Genomic DNA, 10713 nt, shown 5'->3' with positions numbered 1-10713 from the left:
ACACACTTATTTTACAGAGAAAGTGTGAAATCTGTGCAGGTTTCATGAGGAGGCGATGAAAGCCTTCATTAAAGAATGCAAACAAGTATGAAGCCACTAGAAAAAAATAATGGAAAAAGTAGATGTCATTTTGGTTGTGTTGGTGGTTGAGATGTTGGTCATTACTAGGGAATTGGAAAACACTGATTATAAAATGAGCTGGCTTGTGATCTAGAGCTGGAGGTGTGTGTTATCAATCTCTCAACTCACCTCCCTCTGAGCACTGCAGCTCTCTGCTGTTTATTTAGCCGGGTGTTATGTAAATGTGTAGTCACTATGTTTCCTGTAAGAAACCATTGGTTGATGTTTAGTCTCTTATGATTGACTGGTGGATGTAGATTGGCTTTATAGCTGTTATGGCAGGGTGTGGAAATAAAATATGGCCACTTTGTGATGTGTTGCATAGGCTGATCATGCACTGTGGACTTGCATTTGCTTCATTTGACTTAATAAGAAAACATAAGACTGGAAAATGAAAATAAATTGGTCTTAAATTTTCTGCACTGCAGTCTACTCGGCTTGGCCACAGTGATAAAGAATTATCATTGCTGCTGCCTACAACAACACCTGTGAGAAGCTGAAGCTCCTGTTAGTCACTGAGAATAAAGTATTGGTTGCCAAATGATACAAAACCTTTACTGAATCACATATAGACAGAGTGAAAAATTTGGTTCTTGTAAGTGTTGACTTTTGGATAAATGTTCCATTTCCTTAGAGATAAATCTGTGGACAGCCTTAATCTCTACAATATCTATCATCAGGTGATTCTATGCTCCTCAAAACAAACACTGGCCACATGTAACAAACCTCCTTTATCTATTTAAAAAAGCTCATTTGTGAAACTGACATTTTATTTGATATGCTGGCTCTTGGGTTTCTCCAGTGGAGCGATCGTGGCTCAAGAGTTTGCACTTCGTCTTGTAATCGGAAGGTTGCCTGTTCGAGCCCCGACTCCAGCAGTCTCAGTCGTTGTGTGCTTGGGCAAGATACTTCACCCATTGCCTGCTGGTGGTGGTCAGAGGGACTAGTGGCACCAGTGTCTGGCAGCCTCGCCTCTGTCAGTGCGCCCCAGGGCAGCTGTGGCTACAATGTAGCTTGCCATCAACGGTGTGTGAATGGGTGGATGACTGAATGTAGTGTGAAGCGCTTTGGGGTCCATAGGGACTAAGTAAAGCGCTATACAAATACAGGCCATTTAGTCTATGCATAACAAGTGGCCTTGTTCTGTGGGAAAGGAGAAATACAATTAAGTAATTCTGGGAAACCACAAGCCTATTAAAGTGGAAATGTCCCTTCTTTTAATAAACCCTCCGGAAAGTAAACCAATTTGATCAAAGTGTTGAACCTTTGGGGGAAGCCATCTATGTTGTTATGTTTAGGTAGTGCAACCTGCAATGAATCTGCAGTGAATTAAGGCAATTCAGAGGCCAAAAGAGGGTCCAACACTCATACTGGTAAGGTGTACCACTAAAATACAATTGAGTGTATATTATGCTGTTTTAATGCTAAAACAATTAATGGATCTATGAGAATGCAACCTTAAGTGGATATAATTTATTGGAATTTATTGGCCTGGGAGCTGCTGCCATTCCCCTTTGAGACATTCTACAAACCGCAGCCTCAATTCATGCTCAAGACATCTGCCATTATCTACTAGAAATGGTGTCAAACCTAAAATGAGGATCTCATCCCAGGTAGTGAACTAAAAACAAAAACAAAACCTTAACTTAGCGATCCATTTCAAAGTGTTCAGCTTAGATGTTCAAAATGCAGGGTCAATTCCCTAATTTGTGCACTCAAATATTCTTAAAACAAGTGCGTACACAAAATTATCAATCGGCGAAACGTGTTTATGAGCCAAATCAATTTCAGTTATTCAGTGTAGTGAATTAGAATGATTCTAAATCAAGAGCAACATGCTCACTCTTTGCAATCAAAGGCTCGGGCTGCAATAATTAAGGTGTTGAATGTTGTGTCCCCTAAGGCAAGAACTGTCGCCGAGGAAGGAAGCAGGTGGAGGACAAGAACCGCCTGATCTGTCAAACCAAGATCAGAGACTCAGTGCAATAATTTGACAAACCTCCATAACCTAGGTCTTACAAAGAAATGAGAGTGAAAGTGATGAAATCCAAGGATGGAAACTGAATAAATTTTATGGTTATTTAACACATTTGAAAGCTGATACAAGCAGTAAGGGAACTAATGGTATTAAATGTTGTTTTCAGTCAAATCCCTTTCAGTCATTGTTTTAATATGCTTTATATACATTCATTTAAAATATATGTTTTACTATTTGGGGATTCGGTATTTGTCCATATTACACAATGTGAAAAATTTCACACAAGAAAATATTGAGTAATCCCGGATAGTAAACCACAGATTTGTGCGTACACAGGTTTGTAAAAAAATAAAAATAAAAAAAGATATGGGCAACATTTTCTTTACCATTACATCTACATGCACATATGTGTCCATTTCATTAGGGTTTAATGATATAAGCTGATAATTCTGTGCTTTCATATGCAAGCAGAGTGCATGAACGATTTACATTTGAGCAGGCTGCTCTTAAGGGTAAACACCAACAAACTGCTTTCTAATTAAATCAATTTCTAGGGAAAAATGTAGGAGTCCAGTTTCAGGTACCTGCAAGCGGAGGCTCGGGAAGTCTATATTTTACGTCTATTGCTGTTGTCTATCTATCGAAACCTAATCTTCCATCATCTTTTTTTATCTGCTTTAAATAACTAAAGCTTCATATTTAAACCAGCTCAGGCTCCTATTTTTATTCCGCATTATAGAGAGACTTTATAAGGAGCTCTCAGTAGAGAAATTACAATCACAGTTGTTGTTTTTAATTAGCAGTGACTTTTTTGCCATCTTATCAGTGTGAAGATTAAACTGAAAATTTAATGAACCTTCATCATGCTTTAGTCATGTGTGTCTGCTTATTGCTGTCTTCGACTGCAAAACCTGCCACTTTTAATGTTGTCTTGCTTGTTAACGATCATACACAGCAAGTTAAACAGAATAACGTTTCTGAACAATTAATATTTTAAGTCTTCACTGAATTTAATATAGTATCTGCTGCATTGTCTAATCTTTTATCTTTCTTTTATAAAAAGCAGATATCCATTTAAAAAAAAATAACACTGGCAATTATTACAAGCTTGCCACACTTTAAAAACACCACAACATCCCAGTGTGCTTGCTTGTCTACGCCTACTACTGTACAACCTATTTTACTCATTCTTTTATGTCGTCATGAATGTTATGTAACAAGGTCAACAGATTTGACACACAAATTCGGCAGGTATTCTGAAGGACTATAGAACTGGTATGTTGTCTGCCATTTATTTAGTCATGATGGGATATCTAGAAAGCTCAGAATAAGCGGAGGTTACATCAGTATGGCCTTCTCACTGGGAAAACTTGTGTTTTATTCAGTGTTGTTTTTGTGGCCATACAATGTATTTGTATATTGTTACACATATTTAAAGCAAGAAGGTAGGAAAAACTGAAAAACTGTCTCAAATGGCACATGTAGCACATTTTTGGTAATTGGGTATCACAAAAAATAAGTTGTGCGTAAGATTTTTTTTTAAATCCAAATGGCCACATTTACTGTATTCTTGTACTCCTGCAATCTTATCTGCTCACATTTGTAGTAAAATTACTAAAATGGGGAAAAAAGTTTGCATTTAAAATTCAGCCTTGTTTGAAAGGGGGGGGGGGGGGGGGGGGAGGAGCCAAATTAGAGCACATGTGTTGGATGGTGTGTTTATTCTCTCTTTTTTAGAAAAAGACGCAACCTGTTCTTCAAATGCACGACTCATCTCTGGCTTTGCTTAACACCTGTTCCAATTTTCTGAATTATAATCACTCCAACTGACTTCCATGTCTTCAAATTAAGGAAAAAAGGCTTACAGTAAGAACATAATGTTTGCAGAGTAGGGACAAAGGTTTGAAATTTGCACTGTTCTAACAGATATACACTCCCCCCAAATTTTTTTTTTGTTGTTTTCTCTTTTTTTGGTTTACTTAAAAAAGTTATGCCAAGCGGTTTCATACAGCTGTGTTAAGTAACTCCCAAAAAACATTTATTTTAGTAATTTTCATTATTTCAATATAATACAGTGTTTTGGCAGTATCTCAATGGCTTTTTTATTGAGTCAGTTCAACATATTTGAATAAAACATAACCAGTTTATTAAGAGTTATGTAACACAGTCGCCTGAAACCTCTTGACATAACTTTTTAAAATAATTCCAAAATTACTGCACTGGGCCCCGGTCTGATGGGCCTGGGCCCCCCTTCCCTGGCGGGTCGCGGAGGGTGGGAGTGCCTACTGGGGTCAGCGGGGGAGCTGGCCCCAGGGAGGGGTTACCTGCCCCTCCCTTCCTTCCCTCCCCATCTCCAGCTGCCTCCCTCTTCCCGCTCCTCCACAACCACCCACACATGCAGGGCCTTGGAGTGGGGGTATGTCACCAGGGTGCAGAGGAGGCTACCCCCCCGTCCCCTTCTGGCTGCCTCTGCCTCAATTTTATCCCACAACTTAGACATTCACATTATTCACACTCTCATTACACATACATATAGGATCTTGGGGGTGGGCACAATCACGGAGTCCAAATCACCATCAGGGTGTATACCTCACCCCTGACGTCGTTGCCCACCTCTCAATTTTAAATACACTTAGTCATTGAGGGTTAGCAGGAGGGACTATGCGCTTACCTGCTGCTCCTTGGCAGGTAGCTCCATGCCCTCCTGGGTTTTAATTGCACCTTAGAACACATATGCATCAACACTACAATGAGCGGGTGGAGGGAGGTTTGGAGTCTTCTCCCACCCCCATTCTCTGCGGCCTGCTGGAGCGGGAGGGCTAGTAGGAGGAGTTGGCCGTCCGACTGCGGTCTGGGGTGTGGGGCCTCCCTGCTGCTGCGGAGTCGGGGTGGTCTGCCTCTCCCCACCGCAGGGAAAAGGGTAACACCACCTGGGTCTGGGTGCAATTCCCCCCTCCAGGGGCAAGGGTACCTAGACCCGGTTTGTAGAGTACGCTTGGGGAGTGTGATTGTGTGTACAGCGTCTCTTTATGTCTGTCTCCACGTTGGTTGAGTGTGGAGTGAGTGCATATGAGAGCATGAGGGTGGGAATGGATGTTTGTGTCTGTGGGTGCCTGTATGTCTGTGTCTATATGTCAGGTTGGGTATCAGACGCCACCTCTCTGGGGACACCTCAGGCCCTCCAAGGTTTGGAGGCCTATCTCCACCCACCACCACTTCCCCTGCCGGTGGCGGACTCCCTCAGGTGTCGGTGTGTTGGTGGTTCTTTGTGTCTGGGGGTGGGCGTCCGGGTACACACCGGCTCACTCCTTGGCGGCCGCTTGTCGGGGCCTGGGGCCTGGGGCTCGCTCGGGCCCCTTTGGAGGTGGGGTGCCCCCGGCCTCTCGGCCTAGGGCTCGGTCACTCAGGCGCAGCTGGGGGCCGGCGGAGCTCACGGGCGCGTCACTGCAACTCCCCCTGACTTCTGCTCCGCGGCTGCTGGGCGAGCCCTCATCTGGGACTCTCCTCGGCTCTTACTGGAACAGTGGCGCGGCTGCCCCTCTGTTGGTCTTCCATGGTCTCTTGTGTTCTGGGGGCCTCTGGATGTCTGGAGTTTTGATCTCCTCCATACCCGCTTCACACCCTGGAGGACGGGGCTGTGGCCCCCCCACACTCCCTAGCAGATCATTACATGGAGAAACCTTTGGAATGCAAGCATGCTGATCCACACAGGTATGCACACATGGGTATTCACAGACGCGGACTAAAGCTTTCTTGGCTGCTGCCTCAAAGCACACTGTGCGCTGTCTATCTTGCGTGCTGCACAATATCGTTTTTTACTTAGTAAATACTGATATCTATGACTAGCTAGTTTATTGTGATGGTGCTTTGTTTTCTCTATTATTATGTTGCTCTTTGTTGTTTGCTGTCTCCTCTGTTTGTTTTTGTTTGTTTGTTGTTTTTTTTTTCTCCATACAGGTGACCCAGGAGTTTTTTTTTTTCTCTCTCTTCCCCCCCCCCTTCTCACCGTCTCTTCTCCCCTTTGGTTTTCTTTCTTTCTCTCCCCCTCTCTCTCTCATTCATTCCCCCTGTCCTATTTATTTAAAAAAAAAAAAAAAAAAAATGACAAAGGATGAACTGAAGCTCTGCCATCACGTAATGTCGCATACTGCTGTTTCTGATGTCATTTAGAAAAAATAAATAAATAAATAAAATAAAATAAAATAAAATAATTCAAAAAATAAATACTTTATTCATGGAATCCAACTAAAGATGATTCTTTAAAATCACCAGTCGTGAGGTTACTTTTTGTGTTTTGAGTGTAACCGAGTCAAATTTTTAGTGGCTTTGCAAAAGCTTACATTATTGTTGTTTGCTGTCTCTTTCAGTTTAGTGTTGATATCACACTCGCTCCTTGGGTTTCAGAGATACTTCAGGCAAAGATCAGTAGAAGATACTCCAGATTTGATGGCACCCCTGCAGAGATATAAACCTTTGCTGTGTCACAACATAGATCCACTGGTGATTGCAGCTCATTGGAATCATCAGAGTGTGTCGCGTATTCTATCTAACATATCTTTTAATTTAAAAAAGAGAGAAAAAAAAAACAGACAGAGGAACATCTGTTCTCTGAACTTAAAGTTATTTTTTTCTTTTTCTTTGTGCACACTTGAATACTCCCACTGCCTGCTTTCGACGAGATGCAGTGCTCTTCCACTACAAGAGCAATAAATTGGAGGTTTAAGGATGAAGGAGCACTTGGTAAAAGAGCGTTCAAATATAATTTTTCCTGCTTTACTGAACTGCAGTCCATTATTTCCAAAACAAATCAGCTATTTCACCACCCACACAATTGAATATCAAAAGCAACACAAATAATTTGAACCAAATGTTCTGTGCATAGCGTGGGAACTGTAGTGAAGGTAGACAGTGCGAAACAACCCCGGGTCACACTTGTATAACATGCCAATACTCTATTCTCCACCATCGGCTATTAGTCATTTAAGAGAGACAGATGGATGGCACGGCTTCTTTAATGTCATCACGACACAAGCATTACCTAATGATTTCCTGCCCTCGAGTTTACAGTAAACAGGCACAATTAGGGCTGGCAGGGGCAGCGATAAGTGAGAGCAACCTGGAACAGTCGTATTATATTATTGCCTGAGAATATTATGGGAATGATTTTGACACTCATGTTTCAAGATTCTTAAACAATAACAAGCACGGTGTTATTCTAAACCACCTTTTAATTTTCCATTCACAACAAATGTTCTCATATTTTCCATCTTCCTTCCGAATCACCAAGCCCTCTAATCACTGTGGAGAGGATGCAACAAATAGCCTAACAAAGTTGTTTCAGTCTTACATCTGGCATCCTGCATGCTCTGACAGAACAGCATTGTAGCACAATTCAAAGGAAATGTAAACTAGTTGTGGGAGTAAACTCACAACACAAAGTATATTGTACCCTGCTGTGCATGAGGCTGCGTAGCCACAGATCAGTCAGAGTACCCATGTCAATAAACGTCTACTGTGCCTTCACAGGGCATTTCTACCTTGGAGCCAAACAAGCTGTTTTTGACAGCTGGGTATGTTTACACAAAATAAGCCCAGCTACAGCCAAGTGTTTGCCAATGGGGAATACAAAATTTTCTCTAGTGACCACTGGTTACCAGGGGTCTCTGTGGCAGTATCGCTGGTGCCTTGCCTCAACAGGAAGTAGACAAGTGTCACGACAAGTTGATGTAGAAACAGATGGAAATGTTCCTGTATCAGTTGACCCTTAAACATGTTGTCCTATTTAGCACAGTAATGCTGAAGACGTTTAAGATTATTTTTTCTCAAATGGCAGATGCTGCTTTGAAGTAATTGTAAAACTGAATTAAAGGGATTGAAATTTAAGAGATGTATCTACAAGCATTTCCCTGGTACATGTTTTATACAAACATTTGTGGTGAACATAAGTTACAAGCTAGCAACCTTTTCTGTTTCATAAGTTTCTGCTTTCTGTTGCTACAGCTGCTTAAAAAGACCTTAAATTATAAGCATAAAAAAATATAAAACTGCAGTTCAGTTATGTTTGTTAAATTGCACTCTTTGTTGGAAAATGGAGGTTTTCACTGCTTAGTCACCTTGGTTGGTTCCTGCATTGTGTTAGTGCTTTCAGATACAAGTTTATTAACCTTCTTTTTTATTAGCGATACTTAAGCTGTGGGAATATTGACATAAACATACACACACATAGAGAGAATCTGATACAAGCATATTCTTTTTTAAATTTTTAATGACAACAATCTTCCCAAATATACTGACACTTTTGCCTCAAGATCCAACAGAATTTGTAAAGAAGAAGTGGAGGCAGGTTCTAGCCAAAAGTGCCGCCGCTGAAAGAGCTTTTAGTCATTATCACAAATATGTGTGTGTCTCAAGGATTTTAGCTATGAATATAATGTGTAATGTTCAGGAGATTTCTTTTCTCTAGCAGCCTTCATTCTCAGGAACACCTTACACATCAACACCACCACCACAAGCTTTGAAAATGACCAGCAAGCTGAATCACCATCACTCTGGCACAATCTCAAGTGACAATAAAAGATTCAAGAAGCAGAAAAAAATTGGTTTGACAGCATTTGATTTTGGTGATATCACGTGTTTGTGTTTAGATATTTGGTACAGTATTTGGCTGATGAGAGTATTTTAATTGTTTTTAATGTGTTTGGTGAAATGACCATTATTTGCATTCTTTTGCTCAGACTTGTAACCATTGTTTGGTGAGCGTTTTAAATCATATCCATGGACTAAGCATTTTTTTAAGTCACCAGGCAGTAAACTAATCCATAAATACCCCAGTTTAAACAAGAAGTGGAAGTTGTTCAAACACTGTAACAGCAGGGTTGTCAACGCTATCAGCTGTTGTGCTTTGAAGCATGCTAAAACCCTCCCATTAACAACATAACACCACCAAAATAACAATTGTAAGTGCTAAATTGTACATTTAGGAAAACGTACATTCCTTTTATTGTTGACGGTATTAATTGATGCTTTAAAAGATTAGATTTATGGCTGGTGGATTATATAAGTTTTTACAAGTATGCCTTAATGCTACCAACCTAACATACACCTACCATTATGATCAATGAAACAGGACATCTCAAACTATTATATTCTAAATCTGAAGAGGAATATGTCAGAGGCTAGTCTTAGCAATCAATTTGACTTAAATGCCATCTTATTTTAATGAAATTAGTGGAAAATATTCCAGCTACTCCATATATGGAACACGAGCTGGTAAATAAATAACATCAGCTGGCACTGAATTAATAAACTACGTACTCGGGCAAACCTGGCAGACATCTGGGATCCATCAAAGAGGGTCTGCAGGTCGGAGTGGTTGGCTGAGGAGGAAAACTTTAGTCCTTCAGTATGTCACCAGTAACAAGGTAGCATCTGCTACATCTTTCAGCTTTCTGAGACATTTTAATGTCATTATTTCTTACATCATGTTCACACAACATGCACTGCCAACACTAACGTGGTCGAGATATTTCAGTCTGGACTAAAGTAGTCGACCAACTGTCACTGCCATCCGTCATCCCTAGAGGCATGCTGCTTTAGCTGAAAACATTTTTTTAAATACATAAGACTGGGCTCCAAACATAAATAGTGGAAATTCTCCAAGCTAAGCCAGTTTCTCATTGCCAGTTGTGAGAAAGGTTGTTCTGAACATTTTATCCCACAATAGTACCAAAGCTCACTCTGGATGTATGGAACTGTGTGTGCAGCCTCTGGGTCACACTGGTCTTTGAATGCAACTTAACCACTGCAAACAAAAGTTTTTCACAATGTGAAATTTTTCACATTGTGTAATATGGACAAATACCGAATCCCCAAATAGTAAACAAAATCTGTCTTTTACTGGCATGTCTAAGTGTCCTGTGATGCTCCAAAAGCTGTTTCACATCTTGGCCATGAATCCTTGTATTTTTGGAGTATAAAAAGTAAAATCCAAGTTTATTGTCTGTCAGTGCAAAAATTCTGGCAGTCGCAATCTAAAAATTGACATGGGTATCAGACATCTGAAAGCACTTATCAGTCAAACCCTGTAAAGGTCTGTGCCAGTCTACACATTACCGCAGATTGAAGTGGGTTTGGCCTCCGCCCAGTGTTCCCTTGGTCCAGCTGAACAGCGTAAGTGATGGAAAGTGCCATCTGAGGGCGAGCTCACAAACAGGATAATGGAGGATCCTGGCACACGCTAAAAAGATCATACACATGTAAACACGTGCGCACAAGCCCACTTGAACACAAGCAAAAATATGTGTCTGGTTCAACTAATATAGCCAAGGGAAGATGTGTCACTCTCAGAAAAGCAGTCACTCTCACATCTTAGCGACAACTGAGGCGGCGCTAAAAAAGACAAGCAGATACAGATAATACCAGTCCTATCTGATAAACAGCAATGACAATGCACGCTGCTATTAAACACACTCGCATAGGCTAACTCACTGAATGGGAAAATGAGGGCATCTTTGCTGATACGTTATAATGGGCAGAGGAACACACAGTACTGATATGAGACAATAGATCCTGAGAGAGATGGTTGGGGTTTTTTTCTGCTCTGCAGGAGAAATAAT

This window comes from Copadichromis virginalis, linkage group LG16 (genome assembly GCF_057382275.1).
Source record: "Copadichromis virginalis isolate Kocher_CV1m ecotype Utaka linkage group LG16, C_Virginalis_male_GT1.1, whole genome shotgun sequence".
Classification (NCBI taxonomy): domain Eukaryota; kingdom Metazoa; phylum Chordata; class Actinopteri; order Cichliformes; family Cichlidae; genus Copadichromis; species Copadichromis virginalis.
The sequence above is the reverse complement of the archived record's forward strand: the minus strand, read 5'-3'. Positions refer to the sequence as shown.